Below are 12651 nucleotides of genomic sequence, written 5' to 3'. Positions count from 1 at the left end.
GCCAAGAGTTGGAGGTCCTTGTCGACGAAATCCTCAGAGTCGAGCCATACCTCTTTGGAACATTGGTCAGACAGACCAGCATTTTTCGAAAAAACAGCCATGTGGCAGAGGATTGTCGATGCTGTGAATGCTGTTGCGTCCACCAGAAGGACCAGGCATGAATGCCAAGCCAGGTGGTACGATCTGCGGAGGAGGGTCCGAGCCAAAATGACCGACGACCACAACCAGGCCAACATCACTGGAGGAGGGCCGCCCCGCAGACGCGCACAATACCATCCCTGGGAGGAGAGGGTGATGGCCATACTGCCGGTGGTGTCAGTGGACGGAGTAGAAGGACTCCGAGAGCCGGGTGAGTACAGAAACAACTCACCTCACATGGGGGGAACGTCATCCACAACCAAACACACAATCATGCACGCAACCACCCCAAGCTATCGCATGACTCAACCACACTCCATGAACACGCACATGCCACTAGCGCCACCATGCCCCATGCACCCAGCTGGACAATGCCAAGTCACAGGCCACAGAAAACACCAACACAAGACACGGTAAGCCGGATGGCGGGAGTGTGGGCCCCAAAAATCACATAGTGCAACTCAGAAGCAGACAACAATGCCCTCTGCCCATATGGCCTAGGTCACAGCCAGACAAACAGTGTGTCCCCACACAGGAAAGACTTGCCAGCAAATGGCGGACGCCTTGCATTAAGACATGGGGGTGAAGGCACTTTTTGCACATGACAGCAGCTAATGAACAGCCAACACTGTGAAAGAGTGGCAGCACACACCACCACAGCAGCAGCGCAGACACAGACACTACACCCAATAGGTTCCTGGAGATCAGAAACAAACTCACATGAACAAGCCAAGGGCCATTGAAAGATCTGCAAAAAGTGTGTGCCTAGGAAGCTGGGCTGAGGTGACAGAGGGTGACACACAGAGGGAGAGAGAGGGGGAGAGAGAGGGAGGGAGACACAGGGAGACGGACAGAGGGAGGAGGCTGACACAGGGAGGGAGGGAGAGGGGGACAGAGAGGGAGTGAGAAAGGGAGACACAGGGAGACCAATTCAGCCTTGGGTGGTGTGGGAATGTCTGCTCGTCAGGAGGTGGACTGCATGCATGTAGACAAGGGTGGCCAGTGCCTGAATCCCCCTCTCTTCTCCATGGCAAAACACTGGGCCATGTCTCAACCTGTGCACCAGCACAACGCCAGCTACCTGCATTATATAAGTGTGTGGAACAACTCCATGTGCCCACGTACAGTGCAACACGGAAGGCGCCAATGCATGGCTCGCCACACCTGCTCACTCCACTGCTGACTGCAGTCACAATTGACGCATCAAGTAAGACTGTGTCACACATAGGTAAAGTCTCAAAAGCTGTGGCCAAGGGACATACCCATGCACAAGTGCACTGTGAGTGGAATGCAAGACATATCCAAATACCCAGAGGAAATGTGCCAACTTTGAAACAAATGAAACATGGATGTTGCATGGAACATAAATAACATTGTCTCTCTCACACACAGGTCAATGTCGTGGATCACCCCCCAACACTGGGGGGGAAGACTCACAGGACCCGGCTCTGCGGGATGACGCTCCCACCGGCAGCGACGACTCTCACCACTCTGTGGACGACCCCGACCAACCTGGCCCCTCTGGTGTCCAACCACCTGCAGCACCTGCGTCAGGTACAACTGGGCCAACCACCACCCCCACTCCTGCCACATCCCAGGAGACACCCAGGATCCCTGCCCCACCACCACAATGCAGCCAGGCTCACCAGGAGGGACACGGTGTACCGGGCACCCAGGAAGAGGCAGGCGACAACGCTAATGCCACCCCTCAGGGGTCCCGGAGACCCGATGTGCCCACAAGGGCGGGCCAGGTGCAAGTGGGCAGGGGTGGTGGGAGTGGAGGACGGCGGAGGCGCGATCCTGACCAGTTGGCTGCGGAACCGGTATATTCCCATGTCAGAAACATCCTGGACACATACCGGCAGGACACCACGGGCATGGCCCAGGTTGTGTCCACCCTCGAGGAGATCAAGACCCAGCAGGCCCAGCAACATGCGGAGCAACATGCCTGTCTACTGCGACACCAAGGGCGGATGGAGGACAGACAGGCTGAGCTCGTGACGGTGTTCACGGGAATTCACCGTACACTCCGTCGGATGGCCGACAACATGGGCAACCCTCCCTGTGCCACCAGGCGTAGAACATCACCACCCACAGGGAGGGATCAGGAGGAGGAGGAGACATCTGACGGAGCATCCCAAACATCGTCACGGCCTGCTTCTGAGGGTTCCCGCAGGAGGGCGGGTCGTCCACGGAAAAGACCGCGAGGGTCGGCGCAACAGCACCATCTCCCAGGACACCTGGCCAGGCACCTGGCCCACTGGACCAACAGCAGCACATCAGCAAAAGACATTCTCTGCCACATGGACTTGCTGGTCACTGTCTGACCAATGTTGACAAAGACTGTGGCATGGATTTCAAATGGCAAGGACACCAACTCCCCTAGTGAACTTTGGATTCCACACACCCGGAAAGCCCCTCATGTCATACCCCCCCCCACGTACCCCAACAAAAATAAAAAGTTACACGATAAAGAGATGATGCCTACATTTTGCATTATTACCTTACATGTGTCTTGTAAAGTCTAACCATGCCTGAGTTCTCATATGACTTCAACCATCCACACCCTGGGGCCTGAGTCTGGCACAGGACACACATGGGTCACAATGTATTAGGCAACACAGACATGGAGCACCATACACACCCGTGATGGGCCCAACCAGCTGAGGGGGTGGCCGCACAACCGTGCCGACAGACATTTTGAGTACAGCGACAGCCATGCGCAGAGGTCAGGGATCATGTGGAGTGTCCTGGGGGCACCCAGGTATGTGTGGACAGGTGGCAGAACCATGTCCTGCAAGCTTGAGTCAGGTGGATGCAGAGAATGGTGGCCTGGCCAACGTTGGATGCATGGGGATGGCACATGTCACAATACCCACACAGTCATGGACATCATGCACAATACACAGTCTAATCCCACACAAACAGCTTGCATCTTGCTACTCGACACATAGACACATAGCCACTATCACGGAAAACCATGCCAGACATGCCGTATGTACCGTGGCAACACACCAGCATTGACTGAGAATAGGCACCTTGGAGGCATAGGGACACCTTTATTATTCATGTATTCGGGAATGCAGAGGCAACTCGGAGTACACATACACAGGTCATGTGGAGTAACATGTGGGTCCAACACTGGAACCCCCCTTCTGCAGCACAAATGCGTGATAGCCATGGAACTGGCACACAAGTGTCGGCTAACAGCTAAACACCCCCTGCTGCTCACGGAGAGGCTGCCATACACCATTGATCCTCTGATGTGGAAGTCCTACACCATGTCAAGCCAATGCAAACCATATGTGTCCGAGGGCAGTGTTACACACATTGATGCCATCATCACAATCCACTATCCCATCACAGATGACTGTCAACAAGTCTGACCATCTATTAAGGTGTACCCAGCTACATGTCATGTGTCCCATGGTGATGCGACATGTCTGCAGAGGAACCAAACATCGACAGGGGCAGTGTGCACACATCGTAAACAACTGCCTCACCCAAGACACCCCTGATGCATCCCTTACCCTAAGGAGACTTCCAAACTTGTCCGTGCGTGTAACGCTGAGTCAGCACACGATGACGTGTCCATGAGGAATAGCAGTGCCACAACAATGCAACCAGCAGACGGCATGCACAAGTACCTGGGGATGAGAGACACACAAGAAGTCAGCCACAAAAAGCACTGCCACGTGCATGTGCATGTACTCGACACATGTAAGGATGACAACATGCTAGGTCACAATTATGACTGGGGAAATACACTCATCACTGGCACCATCACTCCAGTGACACATCCACACACACCTCTGACTCACGTGGCATACATGCAGATGGACACACACATCGCAACACATGCCACACGGGGACCAATGCGTGCACACTCAGACACTGGTACTCACCACTAAGCAAAGAAGTCGCGTATGAGCCGACTCCGAATGTCCTCTTGTGGAACCACATCCTCCACATCACTAGCCCCATTGCCAAGCCCTTCGTCCTCCACGGGTGGATGGTCCTGATCATCTTGATCCAGGATGAGTGGCACAGCTTTCTCAACTATAGTAATGAAGGAAAGGAGCACACCCTCAATAAACACTGTAAAGAGATTAATCAACAAGTTTTTTAAGACTATCTACTTATGGGTGCTAAGGGACTATTCCGCTGTCACTACGAAAAAGGAATATCAAAAAAGGAAAGTGTGGGAAAACCCACCTGGTCCCTAGCACTGTTCACAAACTTGGGGAACCCCCCAATTAAACAATATTAACACATGTATTTGAGATAATCATGCAGTTAACGAAAATCAGTACACGTATGTTGGTGAACATAAACTTTTTTAGTTTTTAACAAAACCTCGTGTTTCAAAAATAAGCCTTGATGGAATACACAATAATACAGCAAGTTAATTATGTCTTAACTGCGTGTACAATCTATTATATTCATTGTTTGGCAAACGAAAATTCATTATAAATGGTAAAATAACATTTCAAGTTGTCGGTGAAAAGTGCCCAATGCATTTCGGGATCATAAGAGTCCCTTCTTCAGGGGCCAACCTGAAACAAATATAAACATTATACATTTTTGTTGAAATTGGCATCAAATGATCTTAATGGTGCTCAGGTGGAGGTTAATAATAAGTGGTGACAAACAACATGCTTCAACACTCAAGACCTTATGGATAGTAAAACGGAGAGTCTCATATAAAGTGCTTTTGTCAGTATGTGAAAACTGTGTGTTTAAAGATGGAAAATCGAGCTATCCTGGTGAACTTAATGAATGAAACTGGAAGTAAAAACAGGGGGTGTGAAAGAATCCCGTCATTTGGGAAAACTGAAAAAGGAAGTTTCGTAGTGAGTAGCGCTCACCTGAAAGGAATAATGGAATTCCAAAGGGAAAGCAGATTTCGAGTAATCTAAAGGTACATAAATGCGTAGGATATCAGACTGTGAACGTACTACAAAATGAGAGAAAAATACTGAGTAGAAGAAGGACGCATATGCATCGCTTACCGTGTTCACAGAAGTGAAATGGCAGCGTTTGGAAAATCAATCTCGTGACACCCGGGGTGGCCTCCTTGTATCGAATACACTAAACAACCGTCTTCCGGGCAAAAAGTCTGAAGAGAGAAAAATAAATGCAAATGCAGACCCCACTAACTACGACTCTGGGTAGTAAACATAGCGCTCATAGCGTTTTGTTAGATACCTCGTAGTTGAAGACCGGACTCATAGCAGTAACAATCTCTTCTGGACGGGACGTGCTCTAACAAGCGCAGTGATAGGTTAAAGAAACCCGGTTGTTTAATGGAAATCGGAACCCGAGAATGCATCACGTGCAACAATGAACAGAGAAGAGATACTGTGAGAATAATGTCCTCGATCATTTGATAACGGTAAATAAAGTGGAGAGCGTTGCCATGGAAATGAACTTACAGTCTGTGTGAAATGAATCGTGATGCCATGAGGTCGAAAAGAGAGAAACTGTAGGTGGATGACATGGCACGTTAAACATAAGTATTTGTGAGTTAATCAGGTGCTCTATATTCAGTGCATAAATAATACGCTATGTGAAACTTTGTAATTATGTCTCTGTGCTTTTGATACAGACAAATACACGTGCTTGTTTAACATGGTTCTGGTGTCCTCTACACTGCTCTCATAACTAAATTTGGGTGAAAAAAAGAGGAGGTCTTAAAAAACTGCTTTCTCAACTGCCATGTTGTGCAGCATGCAGCAGACCATGAAGATTTTGCAGACCTTCGCCGGGGCATGTGGGAGGGCGCCGCCGGTCTTGTGGAGGCATCTGAATCGGCTCTTCAGGAGGCCAAATGTCCTCTCTATCACTCGCCTCGTCCGGCCATGGGCGGTGTTGTAGCGGAGCTGGGCCGGCGTGCTGGGGTTGCGGAGAGGTGTGATCAGCCATGGCATGTTGGGATAGCCAGCGTCCCCTACATGGAAACCACATGGACATAAGTAGGACAGGAGAAGCGGTCGTGCTGGAAGTCTACGCAAAATACAGGACAGACAGAGTGTACCCACCAACAACACATGCTCGTTCGTTGCGCAGCTGCGTCATCATTTCAGGCACCCTGCTACGCCTCATGATGTAGGCATCGTGTGCTGATCCTGGAAAACGAGCACAAACATGTGAAATCACCATGTTGGACAGACACACCACAAGGGCATTGATGGAGTGGTAGTGTTTGCGATTCCTGTACGCTACCTCCTGTGCCTGTGGTGGTACCAAAGCCACATGTGTCCCATCTATGGACCCAATGACATGGGGCATCCCTCCCAGGGCATAGAATCCACGCTTGACCCCAGTCAACAGTTCAGGAGTTGGGAAATGGATGAACTCATCCAGGTGAAGCAACATGGCCTCTAAGAAATCATGCAGCACACAGCTGAACATGCTCTGGGACATGCCACCAACATGAGCTATGGTATATTGAAAGGTACCCGTGGCAAGAAAATGTAGGGCTGCCATTACCTTCAGCTTGGGTGTCAGTGCCGTAGGATACCTGTGCAGCGGTTGCAGGTGTGGTGCCAGCCTTGCCATCAACTCCTCAATCAACGGTTGGGGGAAGCGGTAGCAGCGTATACAGTCATTCTCCCGCATGTCAGCCAAGTCCGGAATTGGTCGGGAAAGAGGCGGCACTCTGCAGTAATTTGGAAGTGACAAGGAAGAGTGAGTGCACTACAACAACAATTTATTTGTACTGAGCACATGTTAATCTGTCAATACACATATGCTACATACGGAGTCAGGTATGTGCCACATGCCCTGGACACATATGGCTGCCAGGTGACACTCCTACCAAGACCCAGCTACACACGGAGATTGTGAACCTCCACATGCCATGGCATGGGATTAGCTGTGTCCCAGTGTAAGTGAACAGCCAGACGCAACACAGGAGTGACATACATCAACACATCAGCAGAAGTAGGATGTCGATTTCAGAGACAGGTAGCGGAACACTAGAGCCACAGGTCACATGACATTACACTAGGACAGCCCACACACCTTGCCAATAAGGTGTACATGTAATGACTCACCACACATACATTGAGAGGATGCAGACATGTCCTTGTTACGCTACTCCGTGTCCCATGCATACATACGCACCTCACATCCAATACCACATGTGGCCTGGTGTGCGTAACAGTGTGCCATGTCCATCTACACACAGACACATGTTGGTTGCTGCAACAGCTGATGCTTTTGAGGGAACACCAACATCAAGCTAATGGGAACACACCACACATACATGACATAGACACATCGTGCACTGTGGGTAGTCACATGTCTGGTGTGGTAACCCCTGTAGCGGGCATCAGGGGACACTTGCGTGTGTTGTTGACTGTGCCATGCCAGTGACGCTCATCCCAAGTGTGCAGTACGACATGCACACATGTCAAAGGAGTTAAGGGCATGCCTGGCACATATTGCACTGTCACACATAACATCTGTACACATCTCATCATACATCTATTGCCTTCTCGACTCAGGAGTAATGTGCCACATCACAGTCTTTCACACCTGTGCCCCACACATGTAGTACTGCCCAGACAATGCCTTGATGTCCATCCATGGACAAGTATGTCAGCTCTATTCCTTCCTGTGTGCTGCCTGTCACCACTGTGATGTGTGAAAGGCACCGTACATTCGCTCAGAGGGCCTGTGTACGTTCCCTATCACTATGGGAGTGCTGCCGTATGCGTACCCATAGTGATAGTGAGCGTACGCACGCGTGTATGGTCCGTATCACTATGGGTGTGCTCGCGTATGCGTACCCATAGTGATAGTGAGCGTACAGGCGTGTCTACGGTCCGTATCACTATGGGTGTGCTCGCGTATGCGTACCCATAGTGATAGTGAGCGTACAGGCGTGTGTACGGTCCGTATCACTATGGGTATGCATACGCGAGCACACCCATAGTGATAGTGAGCGTACAGGCATGTGTACGGTCCGTATCACTATGGGTACGCATACGCGAGCACACCCATAGTGATAGTGAGCGTACAGGCGTGTGTACGGTCCGTATCACTATGGGTGTGCTCGCGTATGCGTACCCATAGTGATAGTGAGCGTACAGGCGTGTATACGGTCCGTATCACTATGGGTACGCATACGCGAGCACACCCATAGTGATAGTGAGCGTACAGGCGTGTGTACGGTCCGTATCACTATGGGTGTGCTCGCGTATGCATACCCATAGTGATAGTGAGCGTACAGGCGTGTGTACGGTCCGTATCACTATGGGTACGCATACGCGAGCACACCCATAGTGATAGTGAGCGTACAGGCGTGTGTACAGTCCGTATCACTATGGGTGTGCTCGTGTATGCGTACCCATAGTGATAGTGAGCGTACAGGCGTGTGTACGGTCCGTATCACTATGGGTACGCATACGCGAGCACACCCATAGTGATAGTGAGCGTACAGGCGTGTGTACGGTCCGTATCACTATGGGTGTGCTCGCGTATGCGTACCCATAGTGATAGTGAGCGTACAGGCGTGTGTACGGTCCGTATCACTATGGGTACGCATACGCGAGCACACCCATAGTGATAGTGAGCGTACAAGCGTGTGTACGGTCCGTATCACTATGGGTGTGCTCGCGTATGCGTACCCATAGTGATAGTGAGCGTACAGGCGTGTGTACGGTCCGTATCACTATGGGTACGCATACGCGAGCACACCCATAGTGATAGTGAGCGTACAGGCGTGTGTACGGTCCGTATCACTATGGGTGTGCTTGCGTATGCGTACCCATAGTGATACGGACCGTACACACGCCTGTACGGGCCGTTGCTATGCATTTGGGGTGCCCTAGGGCCCCGGAACGCACCGTACCTGTGTGTGAAACTCCAAATTACATAGGGGACACATGAGGGACAAGTATAAAGGCCTACATGCATGCTGGTTGTCATGGAGACCAAATTTAAAGTATGAATTTTTTTCTGTAGGTGCACAGCAGAAGTCAGTTTGAATGAATCTACTTTGTTGCAATGTGGTTCTGGAGTTGACATCATGCTCAAGAAAAAAAACAATAAAAACCCACTGACTGTGCTAGGTTTGAAGGGATTGGTGCAAACATAGGATGCAAATGTGAGTGACCAATCACTCTGTACTCCTGTGCATGAAACAGGCCAGCAAGGCAGATATAAGGCAGCCAGGTCCCATGAGGGAGCACTTGCCTGCACATCTTTGGATTCTATGACCCAGCTGCTGCTCCTGATTCCCTGGAACCATGTCAAGGTCTGTGGAGAGGGCACAGCCTTTCACCCTGGAGGAGAACCTGGCATTGCTGGATGTGATCCTCCCACAGTACACCCTGCTGTATGGGCGACCAGGGTATCAGGTGAGTGCAGAGTCTACTAGCACAGACTGTGTCCCTTTTTTGTGACTGTGACTTCTGGCATTGTGTCCAGGTGTGACACACATGCAATGTACTGTAGGGGGGGTCCCAGGGGGAGAATGCCTGATGTCTCCCAGCCAGAGCATGCTGTGGTGCATGTCTGCCGTCCTCACTTGCATTGTGTTTACTGTGACAATCACTGCATGGTGCATGCCACATTCTGCCTGTCTTATCCTCCTGGGAATGTAGCCTCTACAGTCCTCATGTGATTATGTGGTCAGCCCAGTGTGACAGGTGACTGTACCCACAGATGTGTGTTAGTTCTGTGTACCTGTGCTGAGAGTGTCCACATGATGTGTTCGTACCCTGGACATCGGTGTGTGTGTAAGTCCCCTGTCATGTGGGTGGGTGCATATGTGGAGTGTAGCACCCGGGCTGCATGAGGGATGGATATACCCTGCCCATCTGATGTGAGCAGGGAGCAGTGCTGTGTGTCTGACGTGCAGAGCCAGCCCCACACCTGTGAGCCCCCCGTCTAGTGGCACATGTGCAGAGTGAGGTTTGTCGCTGCATTTGGCAATGGCAGGTGAATGTCCTGTGCCTGTGTGTGTCTGTGTACTCTGCTGAGGTAGCGTCAGTGGCCTGTGGCATGTGACTGCTTAGAGGTGCTGCACATAATCCTGGTGTAGCTTGTGATGCACAGTGTGAGCCTGGATCATTGATTGTGTCGTTGCCCTCATTCCACCTGTGTACTTTCAATGGCACGTACTGCTTTTGCCCTTCCCCAGAGGATCATGTCCCTATGACAAAGGTGCAATGCGTTGGATGCATGAATTTGAATTTAAAATTATTTAATTTGAATTTAAAATTATTTATAAAGCGCACGTTCACCAGCGGTTTCATGGCGCTGCAACTAACAGATATCTGGGCGAGGGAAGCCGAAACTGAGTTAAAAGGAAACAGAAACTGCTAATGAACTAGTTAAAAAATTTAGTAAACAAATGAGCTTTGAGCTGTTTCCGGAATTGCGGATAAAGAGTTAAGGCTCTAAGCTCAAGAGGCAGGGAGTTCCAGAAGAGTGGAGCAAGGGTCGCAAATTTTGATCCTCCCCATTTCTTCCTCCGGAACCGCGGGACTGTGAGAAGGGATTGAGTGGATGAACGCAGTTCCCTGGAGGGAACATAGGGAATGATCTCAGATGAGATAAAAGCCGGGGCCGTGCCCAGTCGTGCTTGGAAGATGATGGAAGCAAGCTTAAACTGGACACGCGCGCGGACAGGGAGCCAATGTAGGGACTTGAGGAGGGGAGTGACGTGGTGAGACTTTGGAAGTTTAAACACCAGGCGCACCGCCTGGTTTTGGATCTGCTGCAGACGCCTTAAGCTATATGCAGGTATACTTGCATATAAGGTGTTGCCGTAATCCAGGCGGGAGATGACCATTGCCAAGGTGATCAGTTTCAAAGCGTCAAAAGAAAAAAAACGGGACACCTTGCGTATAGTGCGCAGTGAAACAAAAGAAGAAGAAACCACAGAACTAACCTAGGAGTGAAGGGTGAGTTGAGAATTGAGATTAATGCCTAATGTTTTTACTGAGGTAGAGGGGACAGGTGGAGAGCCAAGGGAAGGGGGCCAAAACAAGGAAGACCAGGGGCTGGATGAACCACCCGTCAACACCAGCTCAGTCTTGTCTGGGTTGAGATTCAGATGGTTGTGGTTCATCCAGTCCTGGATATGAATCATGATAGATTGGAAGTTAAGAACAGAGGCAGGGGAAGAAGACAGATTAAAGACAAGTTGGAGGTCATCCGCATAATTAAATACGGTGACCTCCATTTGCTGCAGTGAGAAAATAAGAGGGGCGATGTAAATATTAAACAAAAGAGGTGAAAGGGAGGAGCCTTGGGGGACCCCGCACTGAACTTTCCGAAAGTCCGCAGAAAAATCACCCAGGCGAACTGCCTGGGTGCGGTCCCTCAGGAAGGAGGATAACCATACCAGCGCGGTGCCCCCGATCCCCGCCGCCCTGACACGGGAAAGCAAGAGGGTATGATCAACCGTGTCAAAAGCGGCTGAGAGATCGAGGAGAACCAAGGCCTGGGTCTGGTTAGTGTCCATTCCCTCCCTGAGGTTGTCGAGGACCGAGAGGACTACGGACTCCGTAGAGTGTGCGGGGTGGAATCCGGCCTGGCGGGGGGCAAGAACCCCGTACTTCTCCACAAAAGAGCTCAGAGCGCAGGTAACATGGCGCTCGAGCACTTTCGCCAATAAAGGCAGGAGAGAGATGGGGCGAAAATTGGCAGGGACTGAGGGGTCTGCGCCCGGCTTCTTCAGGATGGGAACAATGACTGCTGTTTTGAGTGGATTGGGTACCACGCCCTGGGAGAGAGAACTATTGAGGAGGTGAAGGGGGGGGTCTGGACAAGGAGGATGTGGGCAGGGCAGGGATCTGACGGAGAGCCGGATTTGACAAGGGGAATTATGGAGGTCAGGGATTCCTTGGTCAAGGAAGGGAAAGTTGTAAGTTGTCCCTTGGGGGGAGGACACTGGGGATCCACAAAGGTAGGAGAGGGGAGAGGGATATTGGCTTTAATAGTGGCTATTTTCTGAATGAAGAAATTGTTTAGGGAGTGACAGAGTTCCTGGGAAGGGTTGGGCTTCAGAGTGGTTCTGTCGGAGAATGCCAGGTTGTGCACAATCGAGAAGATTTCCCTCGATTGGTTCTCAGCTGCGAGAATTTTTGAAGAAAAATAGGTTGTTTTGGCCGCCAAGATAGCCTTTTTATATTGAGTCAGAATGTTTATGAACTCCAATCGCAGTGAGGGGCAGTAGTTTCTCCTCCAGGCCCGCTCCGCTCGACGTACCGCTAGTTTGGTGGCCTTAAGATCTTCATTAAACCACAGGTTGGCATCCTTCTCCCGCTTTGAGGTGACCCGTTTCAAAGGGGCAATAGAGTCGCAGCCTGAGGAGAGCCACTGTTCAATGGCCGTGAACTGGGAAAGGGTGGATAGACCTAGTAGGGAGGGGTAGGAGGTGGTGAGTAGGGTGGATAAATTTTCAGGGTCTATTCGCCCCCAAGCGCGGACCCAGATGTTCTTAGGAAGTGGGGGCTTGACCGGAGGATGTGTGGGAAGGGCAAATGAAATCAA

Source organism: Triturus cristatus, chromosome 2_1 (assembly GCF_964204655.1).
Source record: "Triturus cristatus chromosome 2_1, aTriCri1.1, whole genome shotgun sequence".
NCBI lineage: Eukaryota > Metazoa > Chordata > Amphibia > Caudata > Salamandridae > Triturus > Triturus cristatus.
This window is presented reverse-complemented; position numbering follows the sequence as displayed.